Source organism: Coregonus lavaretus, assembly GCF_964263955.1.
Source record: "Coregonus lavaretus genome assembly, chromosome: 3".
Lineage (NCBI taxonomy): Eukaryota > Metazoa > Chordata > Actinopteri > Salmoniformes > Salmonidae > Coregonus > Coregonus lavaretus.
In genome coordinates, this window is record NC_139990.1 from 60,299,404 (window position 1) to 60,317,117 (window position 17,714).

The 17,714-nt window shown below is 41.2% G+C and overlaps 1 pseudogene across 1 annotated transcript in view; it reads left to right on the top strand.

Annotated features, from left to right (window-relative positions):
• LOC311118058 overlaps window positions 1-17,714 on the top strand; it is a 44,729-nt pseudogene that overhangs the window by 11,665 nt on the left and 15,350 nt on the right. The window contains exons 9-15 of the transcript XR_014615280.1: window positions 5,829-6,047; window positions 8,707-8,807; window positions 12,130-12,233; window positions 12,476-12,693; window positions 12,865-12,972; window positions 13,053-13,123; window positions 13,259-13,346. The product of XR_014615280.1 is annotated as an uncharacterized misc_RNA (transcript). The remainder of the gene's footprint in view (window positions 1-5,828; window positions 6,048-8,706; window positions 8,808-12,129; window positions 12,234-12,475; window positions 12,694-12,864; window positions 12,973-13,052; window positions 13,124-13,258; window positions 13,347-17,714) is intronic.

Sequence of the window (17,714 nt, forward strand, 5' to 3'; positions counted from 1 at the left end):
TCTGCAATAGGTAAGCAGCTTGGTTTGAAGAAATCAACTGTGGGAGCAATTATTAGGAAATGGAAGACATACAAGACCACTGATAATCTCCCTCGATCTGGGGCTCCACGCAAGATCTCACCCCGTGGGGTCAAAATGATCACAAGAACAGTGAGCAAAAATCCCACAACCACACGGGGGGACCTAGTGAATGACCTGCAGAGAGCTGGGACCAAAGTAACAAAGCCTACCATCAGTAACACACTACGCCGCCAGGGACTCAAATCCTGCAGTGCCAGACGTGTCCCCCTGCTTAAGCCAGTACATGTCCAGGCCCGTCTGAAGTTTGCTAGAGTGCATTTGGATGATCCAGAAGAGGATTGGGAGAATGTCATATGGTCAGATGAAACCAAAATATAACTTTTTGGTAAAAACTCAACTCGTCGTGTTTGCAGGACAAAGAATGCTGAGTTGCATCCAAAGAACACCATACCTACTGTGAAGCATGGGGGTGGAAACATCATGCTTTGGGGCTGTTTTTCTGCAAAGGGACCAGGACGACTGATCCGTGTAAAGGAAAGAATGAATGGGGCCATGTATCGTGAGATTTTGAGTGAAAACCTCCTTCCATCAGCAAGGGCATTGAAGATGAAACGTGGCTGGGTCTTTCAGCATGACAATGATCCCAAACACACCGCCCGGGCAACGAAGGAGTGGCTTCGTAAGAAGCATTTCAAGGTCCTGGAGTGGCCTAGCCAGTCTCCAGATCTCAACCCCATAGAAAATCTTTGGAGGGAGTTGAAAGTCTGTGTTGCCCAGCAACAGCCCTAAAACATCACTGCTCTAGAGGAGATCTGCATGGAGGAATGGGCCAAAATACCAGCAACAGTGTGTGAAAACCTTGTGAAGACTTACAGAAAACGTTTGACCTGTGTCATTGCCAACATAGGGTATATAACAAAGTATTGAGAAACTTTTGTTATGGACCAAATACTTATTTTCCACCATAATTTGCAAATAAATTCATAAAAAATCCTACAATGTGATTTTCTGGAGAAAAAAATTCTCATTTTGTCTGTCATAGTTGACGTGTACCTATGATGAAAATTACAGGCCTCTCTCATCTTTTTAAGTGGGAGAACTTGCACAATTGGTGGCTGACTAAATACTTTTTCCCCCACTGTATGTGTGTGTATATATACAGTTGAAGTCGGAAGTTTACATACACTTCGGTTGGAGTCATTAAAACTCGTTTTTCAACCACTCCACACATTTCTTGTTAACAAACTATAGTTTTGGCAAGTCGGTTAGGACATCTACTTTGTGCATGACACAAGTAATTTTCCCAACAATTGTTTACAGACAGATTATTTCACTTATAATTCACTGTATCACAATTCCAGTGGGTCAGAAGATTACATACACTAAGTTGACTGTGCCTTTAAACAGCTTGGAAAAATTCCAGAAAATGATGTCATGGCTTTAGAAGCTTCTGATAGGTTAATTGACATACTTTGAGTCAATTGGAGGTGTACCTGTGGATGTATTTCAAGGCCTACCTTCAAACAGTGCCTCTTTGCTTGACATCATGGGAAAATCAAAAGAAACGTGTTCTGTCTTGCAAGCCGAAGAACACCATCCCAACCATGAAGCACGGGGGTGGCAGCATCATGCTGTGGGGGTGCTTTGCTGCAGGAGGGACTGGTGCACTTCACAAAATAGATGGCATCATGAGGAAGGAAAATTATGTGGATATATAGAAACAACATTTTAAGACATCAGTCAGGAAGTTAAAGCTTGGTCACAAATGGGTCTTCCAAATGGACAATGACCCCAAGCATACTTCCAAAGTTGTGGCAAAATGGCTTAAGGACAACAAAGTCAAGGTATTGGAGTGGCCATCACAAAGCCCTGACCTCAATCCTATAGAAAATGTGTGGGCAGAACTGAAAAAGCGTGTGCGAGCAAGGAGGCCTACAAACCTGACTCAGTTACACCAGCTCTGTCAGGAGGAATGGGCCAAAATTCACCCAACTTATTGTGGGAAGCTTGTGGAAGACTACACGAAACGTTTGACCCAAGTTAAACAATTTAAAGGCAATGCTACCAAATACTAATTGAGTGTGTGTAAACTTCTGACCCACTGGGAATGTGATGAAATAAGTAAAAGCTGAAATAAATCATTCTCGCTACTATTATTCTGACTTTTCACATTCTTAAAATAAAGTGGTGATCCTAACTGACCGAAGACAGGGAATTTCTACAAGGTTTAAATGTCAGGAATTGTGAAAAACTGAGTTTAAAAAAGTTGGATCAGCCTGTAGTGTGTTTTTCCACTTTAATTTTGAGGGTGACTCCAAATCCAGACCTCCATGGGTTGATAAATTTGATTTCCATTGATAATTTTTGTGTGATTTTGTTGTCAGCACATTCAACTATGTAAAGAAAAAAGTATTTAATAAGATTATTTCATTCATTCAGATCTAGGATGTGTTATTTTAGTGTTCCCTTAATTTTTTTGAGCAGTGTTTATATATATAGATAGACAGTGGGGGAAAAAAGTATTTAGTCAGCCACCAATTGTGCAAGTTCTCCCACTTAAAAAGATGAGAGAGGCCTGTAATTTTCATCATAGGTACACATCAACTATGACAGACAAATTGAGGAGAAATAATCCAGAAAATCACATTGTAGGATTTTTAATGAATTTATTTGCAAATTATGGTGGAAAATAAGTATTTGGTCACCTACAAACAAGCAAGATTTCTGGCTCTCACAGACCTGTAACTTCTTCTTTAAGAGGCTCCTCTGTCCTCCACTCGTTACCTGTATTAATGGCACCTGTTTGAACTTGTTATCAGTATAAAAGACACCTGTCCACAACCTCAAACAGTCACACTCCAAACTCCACTATGGCCAAGACCAAAGAGCTGTCAAAGGACACCAGAAACAAAATTGTAGACCTGCACCAGGCTGGGAAGACTGAATCTGCAATAGGTAAGCAGCTTGGTTTGAAGAAATCAACTGTGGGAGCAATTATTAGGAAATGGAAGACATACAAGACCACTGATAATCTCCCTCGATCTGGGGCTCCACGCAAGATCTCACCCCGTGGGGTCAAAATGATCACAAGAACGGTGAGCAAAAATCCCACAACCACACGGGGGGACCTAGTGAATGACCTGCAGAGAGCTGGGACCAAAGTAACAAAGCCTACCATCAGTAACACACTACGCCACCAGGGACTCAAATCCTGCAGTGCCAGACGTGTCCCCCTGCTTAAGCCAGTACATGTCCAGGCCCGTCTGAAGTTTGCTAGAGTGCATTTGGATGATCCAGAAGAGGATTGGGAGAATGTCATATGGTCAGATGAAACCAAAATATAACTTTTTGGTAAAAACTCAACTCGTCGTGTTTGGAGGACAAAGAATGCTGAGTTGCATCCAAAGAACACCATACCTACTGTGAAGCATGGGGGTGGAAACATCATGCTTTGGGGCTGTTTTTCTGCAAAGGGACCAGGACGACTGATCCGTGTAAAGGAAAGAATGAATGGGGCCATGTATCGTGAGATTTTGAGTGAAAACCTCCTTCCATCAGCAAGGGCATTAAAGATGAAACGTGGCTGGGTCTTTCAGCATGACAATGATCCCAAACACACCGCCCGGGCAACGAAGGAGTGGCTTCGTAAGAAGCATTTCAAGGTCCTGGAGTGGCCTAGCCAGTCTCCAGATCTCAACCCCATAGAAAATCTTTGGAGGGAGTTGAAAATCTGTGTTGCCCAGCGACAGCCCCAAAACATCACTGCTCTAGAGGAGATCTGCATGGAGGAATGGGCCAAAATACCAGCAACAGTGTGTGAAAACCTTGTGAAGACTTACAGAAAACGTTTGACCTGTGTCATTGCCAACAAAGGGTATATAACAAAGTATTGAGAAACTTTTGTTATGGACCAAATACTTATTTTCCACCATAATTTGCAAATAAATTCATAAAAAATCCTACAATGTGATTTTCTGGAAATTTTTTCCTCATTTTGTCTGTCATAGTTGACGTGTACCTATGATAAAAATTACAGGTCTCTCTCATCTTTTTAAGTGGGAGAACTTGCACAATTGGTGGCTGACTAAATACTTTTTTCCCCCACTGTAGATATATATATATATATATATATATATATATATATATATATATATATATATATATATATATATATATATATATCACACACATATATATATATTTGCGAGAGAAAAAAAACATGGGGGATTGGAAGTGATGCAGACAATTACATTGATGGAAGTTACAATCTATCTGCAATATTAAAGCTGATCTAACCCCCCCCCCCCCCCCCAAAAAAAAAAAAAAAAATATATATATATATATATTTTGCACGATATTATGTTGATACTTTGACTCCAAGTATTGATTTGTAAATAATTATTATTTAAATGTTTTGCTATGTAGCGTTAGCTAGCGCTAGTTGGCTGTACCGCTGGTATTTTTCATCCTACAGCTTGTTCTCCATCTTCTTATTAATTATTAATTATTAATTATTAATTAGTGAGCCAATGTTTTCAGCACTTATTTCCATGACTGATAAAAAAAAAACTATTTGTCTCATGCTCTCTCTTGTCTATATGCAGCAGACATATAGTGAACAATATGTTGGGAACATGAAATCGCAATAACATCGAAGTATCGACTCACAGTACATATAGAATCGTGAGAATTGCAATACATACCGTATCGCACCTAAGTGTCGTGATAATATCGTATCGTGAGGTCCCTGGCCATTCCCAGCCCTAATTTTTACACTTATCTCCTTCAGTGTTTCCCCTATTGACGTATTCATGCGGGTTGCAGAGCCAACATCCAGGACAGAATGCAATAATACTCCAGGAAAGTAATCTGATTTTCAGCAGACAAGCTAGAGGTTATGCGCTGGGGATATGAAGCTGTATTCCCATCACTACAGGGAGCACACACACTCATTCATAAATGTAACTGGGTCAGGAGAAACTCCGGCTCATTCTCAAATTCATTCATTCCCCTCAAATTGGTGCAGTGTTTTAAATGTTACGTTATTCATCAGATATAATTTAGGAGGAATATATTAAAACAGGCCAGGAGAATTCACCTAGAGATCCTGTTAGTGTGTGTGTGTGTATGTGCAGGGGCGTCATCCGCCCCAAAAATTTGAGGGGGCACAAAGTACAGTATGTGAGGATGGCTTGGTGATGGTCCGGACGGGGCCCTGAAGTTAGAGAATTTGGCATTTTTCAGAGAGATTTTTCCTGTAATCTAGAACCATAATCAATATACTTAATTCTATGTAAAAAAAAATTTTTAAATCATGTTTATTTCTCTGCGTATCTAAGCATACCTCTTGAGCTGTCTGTATCCTCCAGACTGGTGGTTATTGTTTTTAAAGAAACAACATATGTTTCTCTGCATCTCTGCTCAAATCTGGATAAAACCTTGCCAGCAGGTGTGCCAGCTAAGATAGTTAGACAAGCTAGCTACACTAACTTGATTGATAGCCTGAAATAGCTTCTTGGTGGCTAGTTATGAGGTTGTGAGATTGGGCACCTATCTGGGCTAGCTAAAGCCAACTTCATAAAGGGGTGGGGGAGGGGACATTTTCCAAAATAAAAAAATGAGAAATTAGCTAGTTTGATGGGCAATTCATTTAAATAACAATAGAGAAAATAGACAAAAATTGAAACAAAGAAGTTTCATTTCTCATAGGAGGGCAAAAGGGCAGGTGCTCAGGCACCCTTAGACCTCTATCTGTGCACGAGACTGGCGCGTGTGTGTGGTTCATGTGTTATTTTCTCCCCCACCAGTCCAAGCTGGGTCACCTGACTCTGCTGTTGTGTACGGCTCACACCTACCTGTATGGTTGGAACAGGTTCCTGCGTTCCTCCACCTACAAGTGGTACACCCCACCGGGCTACATGCTGTGTCTGGTGCTTCCCTCTGTGGTGCTGCTGCTCAAGCTGCTGCTCATCACCCCCTGTGTGGACCGAACCATCACCCGCATACGCCAGGGCTGGGAGAGGGGGGCAGACTGGAGGAACCCTAAAGACAGCCAACCACTGATCCCTTAGAGGACACAAATACACACACGGACACACACACAGAGACACACACACAGACACAAAATAACACCCTCAGTGTGATGACAGCTTTGTCATCGAGGCATGAACTCTTGTTTCTTTGTTCTGGCTATTATACCCTCAGATGCTGGCTACCATTCAATCATCGGTTGCCATGTTTCTGCGATCAAAAACCAACAATAACATTTAATTGATTTGCAGTTGTATTTCTTATTGTACACTGTAAACATTGTTGCATTTTAATACATATAATTTCAACCATATGTAAACCAGACACTAGTTCTCTCTCTTAATTAAAGAGAATGGTGAAAGCTCTCTCTCTCTACTGGACCATACTGTTTAAATGTACCTTCTAATTTGTTTATGCTCAAAAAGGTTTGTTTACACATTTTAAGTGTTCTGTCTATTAGTTTTATTCATTTTCTGTTGTTTTAGCCTAATCTCCCTTTCTTTCATTATGTACTTGGTATAATGCTCTTTTTATGAATGTGTTTTGTGAGTGCTTGTAAAGTACTTAGGGCTGCAATTTTATTAATGTTATATCAAAACTTGTGACTGCCATTGTTCACCTGGATCAAATAAATGTTTATATTTTTATATTCTGCAATACATATCTACAGTGTTAAGGAAAACCCTGATGTGAAATTCCCGGTTTAGGAATAATTCCTTGACGAAATCTAAAAATGGTAAGATCTATTCAAGTTCAAGTTGTCTATTATACTGATGTTTCCTCTTGTGTCAGTATTTCTATGAGGAAGAGAACTGGTGAATAATAATACAGTTGAAGTCAGAAGATTACATACACTTAGGTTGGAGTCATTAAAACTCGTTTTTCAACCACTCCACAAATTTCTTGTTAACAAACTATAGTTTTGGCAAGTCGGTTAGGACATCTACTTTGTGCATGACACAAGTAATTTTTCCAACAATTGTTTACAGACAGATTGTTTCACCTATAATTCACTGTATCACAATTCCAGTGCGTCAGAAGTCTACATACACTAAGTTGACTGTGCCTTTAAACAGCTTGGAAAATTCCAGAAAATGATGTCATGGCTTTAGAAGCTTCTGATATACATTATTTGAGTCAATTGGAGGTGTACCTGTGGGATGTATTTCAAGGCCTACCTTCAAACTCAGTGCCTCTTTGCTTGACATCATGGGAAAATCAAAAGAAACGCGTTCTGTCTTGCAAGCCGAAGAACACCATCCCAACCATGAAGCACGGGGGTGGCAGCATCATGCTGTGGGGGTGCTTTGCTGCAGGAGGGACTGGTGCACTTCACAAAATAGATGGCATCATGAGGAAGGAAAATTATGTGGATATATTGAAGCAACATTTTAAGACATCAGTCAGGAAGTTAAAGCTTGGTCGCAAATGGGTCTTCCAAATGGACAATGACCCCAAGCATACTTCCAAAGTTGTGGCAAAATGGATTAAGGACAACAAAGTCAAGGTATTGGAGTGGCCATCACAAAGCCCTGACCTCAATCCTATAGAAAATGTGTGGGCAGAACTGAAAAAGCATGTGCGAGCAAGGAGGCCTACAAACCTGACTCAGTTACACCAGCTCTGTCAGGAGGAATGGGCTAAAATTCACCCAACTTATTGTGGGAAGCTTGTGGAAGGCTATGCTACCAAATACTAATTGAGTGTATGTAAACTTCTAACCCACTGGGAATTTGATGAAATAAATAAAAGCTGAAATAAATCATTCTCTCTACTATTATTCTGACATTTCACATTCTTAAAATAAAGTGGTGATCCTAACTGACCTAAGTCAGGGAATTTCTACAAGGTTTAAATGTCAGGAATTGTGAAAAACTGAGTTTAAATGTAGTTGGCTAAGGTGTATGTACACTTCCGACTTCAACTGTACCTGTTTAGGTCAATAATGCCTGTCATGTTTGTATAATATACCTGTTTCCTTTTTGTGTCATAACTGCTGATGATAGAAATGAATGAGGAAACATGTAGAAGATAAATATTCAGCTCTCTCCCTCACATACACCAACAAGGCACTCTGACAACCCACAAGGTAAGATCATGTATTATTAGCATACACGGAAAATGTTTTTCATCACAGCTATGCTAAATGGTATATTACTATTCTGCTCAGTAGCATACAGGGCAGATGTTTTTCATCACAGCTATGCTAAATGGTATATTACCGTTCTGCTCAGTGGCATACAGGGCAGATGTTTTTCATATGCATTAAAAAAAGTTAATTGATTAACACAAAATACTATTTTTTTATTCTTACCAGATGGAGAAATTCCTACTAGTACTTGTGGTGATTATAACATGCTGTGCTGTACCTCAAGGTAAGATAGTCACTGTGATAACTGCAATGAAATATGACAGTAAATAGTAGCTAGTAAAACGTATTATGTTTTGACATGTTTAGCGGTTTTGTGTTTGCTCACTACAATTAAAACATTTCTAGAGTGCACAATTTGCACGTGTTTATTTTTCCAAGTCAAATGAAATGTAAGCTGAAAAATGCAGATAGTGTTTTCTGCTTGAAAATAAAGCGTCCAACATTGAAAAGAACAAGAAAGCATTCCATTACAGAACACAACATGTTGTTGTTTCCTGTTTCAGGATTCGTTCAGCGGGCGTTTCGACCAGCAGCAGTCATTTGTTGGCCTGCTGACAGACGTCCACATGTGGGACTACATGCTGTCTCCCTGTGAGATCCAGAGGTGCACCAACCAGATTAACTTCACCCCGGCGACATGCTCAACTGGAAGGCCTTGGACTTCCAGACTACAAGCAGAACAGGCAGTCAGACTGTAACCATTATCACTCAAACAAATAATAATCAAGTATCTATTATGCTATCTGGTAACTTTCCATAATTGTGTAAATTGAAAAGGCCACATCACTATATGTCTTTCAGCTTTGCTGACAGTATACCATAAGAAACTGACAATGTAAATAAACAGTGAGTTTACAGTACGTACTGTGTCGGTTGCGTGATTTTGCTGTCAGTGGTTCTATTATACTAGGATAAATATAACCTTGTTTCGGATGTCAGGGCTGCTCTAAGGCGTGAAATTAAACATTAGTGCTGAGGCAGGATGTAAGCCAGTGTGTTTCACAGTATTACTGGTGTTATTACAACTTAATGCCTTCCTGATGATATGCACTGATATCTCATTTTGTAGATCAGCGTTCACCAATGCCCTACACACACACACACACACACAGAGAGAGAGAGAGAAATCAGAACCATTGACAGCCACATCATATTTAGCTTACTTTGATTGGACTAAATTGTTTTTGGTATCTTTTAGTTGTCACTGTTTTAGACTAAGCAGAGGTGATTTGATGATGTTGAAACGTTGAAGTTGAAATGGTGCTGGAATAGTGGAGGCAGCTCCTGTTTTCTTTGCAACTTGCGGTAACTCTCTGTGGTTCTAAATCAATAGTAGTTTAGTAATCCAAAAATATCGGAAACATTAACTTACTTGACCATGCTTTAGGCCACGTAACTGTTTGTTACATATGCTTTGTGGACTTCACCAGACAGAGGTTGCTCTCCGGTTTTGTGATGAAACAAAGGTGTGGTTGAATTTATTCTGCCACTGTGTCATCTTATTGTCTCGGCCTCAGGCCTATATATCACGGTCGCAAGGCATATGACCTAACAGGTTAGAGAACAAACAACACAAATATTACAACACATACAGTGGGGAGAACAAGTATTTGATACACTGCTGATTTTGCAGGTTTTACTACTTACAAAGCATGTAGTGGTCTGTAATTTTTATCATAGGTACACTTCAACTGTGAGAGACGGAATCTAAAACAAAAATCAAGAAAATCACATGGTTTGATTTTTAAATAATTAATTTGCATTTTATTGCATGACATAAGTATTTGATCACCTACCAACCAGTAAGAATTCCGGCTCTCACAGACCTGTTAGTTTTTCTTTAAGAAGCCCTCCTGTTCTCCACTCATTACCTGTGTTAACTGCACCTGTTTGAACTCGTTACCTGTATAAAAGACACCTGTCCACACACTCAATCAAACAGACTCCAACCTCTACACAATGGCCAAGACCAGAGAGCTGTGTAAGGACATCAGGGATAAAATTGTAGACCTGCACAAGGCTGGGATGGGCTACAGGACAATAGGCAAGCAGCTTGGTGAGAAGGCAACAACTGTTGGCGCAATTATTATAAAATGGAAGAAGTTCAAGATGACGGTCAATCACCCTCGGTCTGGGGCTCCATGCAAGATCTCACCTCGTGGGGCATCAATGATCATGAGGAAGGTGAGGGATCAGCCCAGAACTACACGGCAGGACCTGGTCAATGACCTGAAGAGAGCTGGGACCACAGTCTCAAAGAAAATCATTAGTAACACACTACGCCGTCATGGATTAAAATCCTGCAGCGCACGCAAGGTCCCCCTGCTCAAGCCAGAGCATGTCCAGGCCCGTCTGAAGTTTGCCAATGACCATCTGGGTGATCCAGAGGAGGAATGGGAGAAGGTCATGTGGTCTGATGAGACAAAAATAGAGCTTTTTGTTCTAAACTCCACTCGCCGTGTTAGGAGGAAGAAGAAGGATGAGTACAACCCCAGGAACACCATCCCAACCGTGAAGAATGGAGGTGGAAACATAATTCTTTGGGGATGCTTTTCTGCAAAGGGGAGAGGACGACTGCACCGTATTGAGGGGAGGATGGATGGGGCCATGTATCGCGAGATCTTGGCCAACAACCTCCTTCCCTCAGTAAGAGCATTGAAGATGGGTCGTGGCTGGGTCTTCCAGCATGACAACGACCCGAAACACACAGCCAGGGCAACTAAGGAGTGGCTCCGTAAGAAGCATCTCAAGGTCCTGGAGTGGACTAGCCAGTCTCCAGACCTGAACCCAATAGAAAATCTTTGGAGGGAGCTGAAAGTCCGTATTGCCCAGCGACAGCCCCGAAACCTGAAGGATCTGGAGAAGGTCTGTATGGAGGAGTGGGCCAAAATCTCTGCTGCAGTGTGTGCAAACCTGGTCAAGAACTACAGGAAACTTATGATCTCTGTAATTGCAAACAAAGGTTTCTGTAGCAAATATTAAGTTCTGCTTTTCTGATGTATCAAATAATTATGTCATGCAATAAAATGCAAATGAATTACTTAAAAATCATACAATGTGATTTTCTGGATTTTTGTTTTAGATTCCGTCTCTCACAGTTGAAGTGTACCTATAATAAAAATTACAGACCTCTACATGCTTTGTAAGTAGGAAAACCTGCAAAATCGGCAGTGTATCAAATACTTGTTCTCCCCACTGTAGGTTGTAATATGGCTTTTTTTCTGGCTTAGCTTCCCCAGTGATTTTACCCATGCAGTTACTGGTTTACTGTAAACTAAGCCCAGTCTAAAGCTTGGGTTCACTAATTCTACTGTGCTCTGACACCAATTCAAGCATTTAGATTTTTCTTGCCTTGATGAAACCAGTGTTTCAAGCCACATTTAACCTGCTGTATTTGGGAAACACTGTTCATGGTGATGTGACACATTTCTTCTGGTATTTCACATTCTGTGCTTTGTGGAGTTACAAGCTTATTGTTGCACACAATGGAAGGTTGTCACATCTTTGAGCAAAAGCCATCTGAGGTAAGGCAGCTTATGAAGACGGTAGTATTACAACAAACCAAAGTGCAGCTGCTGTTGTGTTATTGTCCTGAACTGTGAAAGGACCTGTGCTTGTGTGAACCCAGAAAGACCACAGTGATCTGGCATCTCTCCCGGTCTGGTATTCCACTATTATGTAATTCCCTGCTTCCCAGAAACCACTGACCTCTCCTCAGAGACACTACAGAGTGAGTGCCATGGGCTTTCCTGCACACACACACACACACACACACACACACACACACACACACACACACAAATGCACAAGCAAAAACACACCCTTCCTCTTCGAACAGAGTTTCCAGCTTGGCAGAGAGACTACTTCCTTCCCTCCTCCCTCCAGGAGCGTGCCCAGACATAAATAGACAGTCAGTAGTGTCTCAGTCAGACATTCATCTTGATAACTCAGAGGAGCTGCTCCAACTCTGAAGATTATTGTTTTGGGACATGTAATGCAGAGAACATTTCATTGCAGGAGTTCAACTACAGTAAGCTGTCCTAGCATTGATTGACAGTGCTCTGTCTGGACTGTAAGACTCCGTCTAGAGGAGGTGTCTGCTGAAAAACTTTGCGAAGTGAAAGGGACGTTCATGCTGTGAGCTCCATTTATGTGGCTGTGCTTTTTCTGTAATTGCAACTTCAGGAAGGTATTTTAAACTCTTTGGTCTTTCTGACACTTTCTGTTGACTCTACCTACGACTCAAGGAGATCTTTGCCTGTCTCTGTTCAGGCATGACGGGTCAGGAGAGGAGTGAGAAGAGTGAGTGTGTGTCCCTGTCACTGATGAGGGAGGCTGTCCCTGCCCCACCTGAGTATGAGAGGGTGTGTGTGTTTGGGACGGGGGACATGGGGCGCTCTCTGGGCCTGCGTCTGCTGCAGGCGGGGTATGGGTTGGTGTTCGGCAGCGGACGGCCCCACAGCAGCAGCCTCCTACCACACGGAGCACAGGTACAAAATAAAGTAGATCTGGTTTCATATGATAATATGTTAAATGTGGATATGTGTTTTTACTGAGTTGTAAATGTATTTGAATATGTTTGTTTATGTTTGAAGGAGTATATGTGAATATACTGTATGTGTGTTTATGTGTGTATCAATATGTTGATGATGTATATGCAGGTCCTGGGCCATGCTGCAGCTGCCCAGTCAGCCCGTCTGATCTTCATCGCTGTCCAGAGAGAACACTACGACTTCCTGGTACCACTGGCCAATCAGCTAAAGGGGAAGGTAGCATATATATTTTATTACTTCTGCTATATGTATGAATGTCTGCTTTGTCAATATGTAACTGTATAGTTGAATTGCAGGTGTTGGTGGACCTCAGTAATAACCTGAGGAAGAATCAGTACCCAGAGGCCAATGCGGAGTACCTGCAAAGGTGAGAACTATACAGTGTGTTGTTGTTATTATGTGTATGTTTTTTTGTTAATTAGAAATGTTTTTATATGTTGATGTATATCTACAGTATGTGTATGTTGCTGTACTGTAAATGTGGTTATATGTACCTGAGCAGTCTGGTCCCTGGAGCTGAGGTGGTTAAAGGATTCAACACCCTGTCTGCCTGGGCTTTGCAGAATGGACCTTCAGATGCCAACAGACAGGTACACAAACGAGGTTCAAGCCATGTCCATGAAACCAATTGACTACTAGATTAAAGTATATATACACTTCATGAACAAAAGTATGTGGACACCTGCTCGTTGAACATCTGATTCCAAAATCATGGCCATTAATATGGAGTTGGTCCCCCCTTTGCTGCTATAACAGCCTCCACTCTTCTGGGAAGGCTTTCCACTAGATGTTGGAACATTGCAGCGGGGACTTGCTAACATTCAGCCACAAGAGCATTAGTGAGGTCGGACACTGATGTTGGGCAATTAGGCCTGGCTCGCAGTCGGTGTTCCAATTCACCCCAAAGGTGTTCAATGGGGTTAAGGTCAGGGCTCTGTGCAGGCCAGTCATGTTCTTCCACACTGATCTCCACAAACCATTTCTGTATGGACCTCGCTTTGTGCACAGGGACATTGTCATCCTGAAACAGGAAAGGGCCACAAAGTTGGAAGCACAGAATCGGTTGGAATGTCATTGTATGCTGTAGCGTTAAGAATTCCCTTCACTGGATCTAAGGGGCCTAGCGCGAACCGTGAAAAACAGCCCCAGACCATTATTCCTCCTCCACCAAACTTTACAGTTGGAACTATGCATTGGGGCAGGTAGCATTTTCCTGGCATCCGCCAAACCCAGATTTGTTTGTCGGACTGCCAGATGGTGAAGCGTGATTCATCACTCCAGAGAACGCTCCAGAGTCCAATCGCAGCAAGGTTTACACCACTCCAACCTCCGACGCTTGGCATTGCGCATGATGATCTTAGGCATTTGTGCGGCTGCTCGGCCATGAAAACCCATTTCATAAAGCTCCCGACGAACAGTTATTATGCTGATGTTGCTTCCAGAGGCAGTTTGCAACCGAAGACAGATGATTTTTACGCGCTACGCACTTCGGCACTCAGTGGTCCCGTTCTGTGAGCTTGTGTGGCCTACCACGTTGCGGCAGCTCTAGCTGGGCAGACATTTCACGAACTGACTTGTTGGATAGATGGCATCCAAACGCGGTGCCACTTTGAGAGTCACTGAGCTCTTCAGTAAGGCCATTCTACTGCCAATGTTTGTCTATGGAGATTGCATGGCTGTGTGCTCGATTTTATACGCCTATCAGCAATGGGTGAGGCTGAAATAGCCGAATCCACTCATTTGAAGGGGTGTCCACATACTATTGTATATGTCGTTTATACACAGTGCCTTCAGAAAGTATTCACAAACCTTGACTTTTTCCACATTTTGTTGTGTTACAGCCTGAATGTAAAATGTATTACATTTAGATTCTCTCACACTGGCCTACACACAATACCCCATAATGTCAAAGTGGAATTATGTTTTTCAAACATTTTACAAATTAATAAAAAATGAAAAGCTTAAATATCTTGAGTCAATAAGTATGTAGGGACTGGGTGTATTTATACACCATCCAAAGTGTAATTAATAACTTCACCATGCTCAAAGGGATATTCAATATCTGCTTTTTTTTAACCCATCTACCAACAGGTGCCCTTCTTTGCGAGGCATTGGAAAACCTCCCTGGTCTTTGTGGTTGAATCTGTGTTTGAAATTCACTGCTCGACTCAGGGACCTGACAGATAATTGTATGTGTGTGGTACAGAGATGAGGTAGTAATTCAAAAATCATGTTAAACACTATTATTGAGTCCATGCAACCTATTATGTGACTTGTTAAGCATATTTTTACTTGTTTAGGGTTGCCATAACAAAGGGGTTGAATACTTATTGACTCAACACATTTCAGCTTTTCAATTTGTATAAACTTTTTAACATTTCTAAAAAACATAATTCTACTTTGACATTATGGGGTTTTGTGTGTAGGCCAGTGACACATAATCTCCATTTAATCCATTATAAATGTAGGTTGTAACACAACAAAATGGGGTCAAAGTCAAGGGGTGTGAATACATTCTGAATCCACTGTACATGTTGACTGTCAACATGTTGATTTTACTTTTTTTCCTCTGTGCTGAATAAGAACAGCTTCATTCTGGAGCTACAAACCTGTACTGTGCATCCTCTGTAAAGAGAAGCATATAAAAGCATGCACACACACACGTTAACACACACACACACACCAGACCTGAGCAAATGTTTTTGTATTTTATTTGAAAATACCAACTTTTCAAATACTTTATGTAGTTGAATATTGAGTTTTCAAAGGCAATACTTTTCTTTGACATTTTCTTTCAGAAAACCAAATCATATTTGAAGGATTTTGAATACTTCTCAGAAAACCAAATAATATGAGTTATTTGAAAAGAAACAAAAACATATTTATTTGATGGCTGCCAAATATAAACTACAACAGTTAGTTAATTAGTCCAAATACAGTCAGGTCAATATTTATTGGCACTCTTGAGCACATTTTTTTGCAAAATAGACTGTAGAAAATAAAGAATTAAATTACTAAGCTATATTCTATGCAACAAAAATGGGAAATTATATTATTGTATACTAATACAATTGCTCAGACAAAGTAATTGTTAACAAATCTGAAAAAGATAGGGTTCAAAATGATTGGCACCCCTGTTTTCAATACTCTAGCACCTTCCCCTTGCAAGGATAATGACACTGATCCATTTTCAAAAATGTTTTAGGAGTTGGAGAACATTAAGTTACAGTGGGGAAAAAAAGTATTTAGTCAGCCACCAATTGTGCAAGTTCTCCCACTTAAAAAGATGAGAGAGGCCTGTAATTTTCATCAAAGGTACACGTCAACTATGACAGACAAAATGAGAAAAGAAATTCCGGAATATCACATTGTAGGATTTTTAATGAACTTATTTGCAAATTATGGTGGAAAATAAGTATTTGGTCACCTACAAACAAGCAAGATTTCTGGCTCTCACAGACCTGTAACTTCTTCTTTAAGAGGCTCCTCTGTCCTCCACTCGTTACCTGTATTAATGGCACCTGTTTGAACTTGTTATCAGTATAAAAGACACCTGTCCACAACCTCAAACAGTCACACTCCAAACTCCACTATGGCCAAGACCAAAGAGCTGTCAAAGGACACCAGAAACAAAATTGTAGACCTGCACCAGGCTGGGAAGACTGAATCTGCAATAGGTAAGCAGCTTGGTTTGAAGAAATCAACTGTGGGAGCAATTATTAGGAAATGGAAGACATACAAGACCACTGATAATCTCCCTCGATCTGGGGCTCCACGCAAGATCTCACCCCGTGGGGTCAAAATGATCACAGGAACGGTGAGCAAAAATCCCAGAACCACACGGGGGGACCTAGTGAATGACCTGCAGAGAGCTGGGACCAAAGTAACAAAGCCTACCATCAGTAACACACTACGCCGCCAGGGACTCAAATCCTGCAGTGCCAGACGTGTCCCCCTGCTTAAGCCAGTACATGTCCAGGCCCGTCTGAAGTTTGCTAGAGTGCATTTGGATGATCCAGAAGAGGATTGGGAGAATGTCATATGGTCAGATGAAACCAAAATATAACTTTTTGGTAAAAACTCAACTCGTCGTGTTTGGAGGACAAAGAATGCTGAGTTGCATCCAAAGAACACCATACCTACTGTGAAGCATGGGGGTGGAAACATCATGCTTTGGGGCTGTTTTTCTGCAAAGGGACCAGGACGACTGATCCGTGTAAAGGAAAGAATGAATGGGGCCATGTATCGTGAGATTTTGAGTGAAAACCTCCTTCCATCAGCAAGGGCAATGAAGAAGAAACGTGGCTGGGTCTTTCAGCATGACAATGATCCCAAAAACACCGCCTGGGCAACGAAGGAGTGGCTTCGTAAGAAGCATTTCAAGGTCCTGGAGTGGCCTAGCCAGTCTCCAGATCTCAACCCCATAGAAAATCTTTGGAGGGAGTTGAAAGTCTGTGTTGCCCAGCGACAGCCCCAAAACATCACTGCTCTAGAGGAGATCTGCATGGAGGAATGGGCCAAAATACCAGCAACGGTGTGTGAAAACCTTGTGAAGACTTACAGAAAACGTTTGACCTGTGTCATTGCCAACAAAGGGTATATAAAAAAGTATTGAGAAACTTTCGTTATTGACCAAATACTTATTTTCCACCATAATTTGCAAATAAATTCATTAAAAATCCTACAATGTGATTTTCTGGATATTTTTTCCTCATTTTTAATAAAATTAATAACGGAAAAGTGGTGCGTGATTATGTATTCACCCCCTTTGCTATGAAGCCCCTAAATAAGATCTGGTGCAACCAATTACCTTCAGAAGTCACATAATTAGTTAAATAAAGTCCACCTGTGTGCAATCTAAGTGTCACATGATCTGTCACATGATCTCAGTATATATACACACCTGTTCTGAAAGGCCCCAGAGTCTGCAACACCACTAAGCAAGGGGCACCACCAAG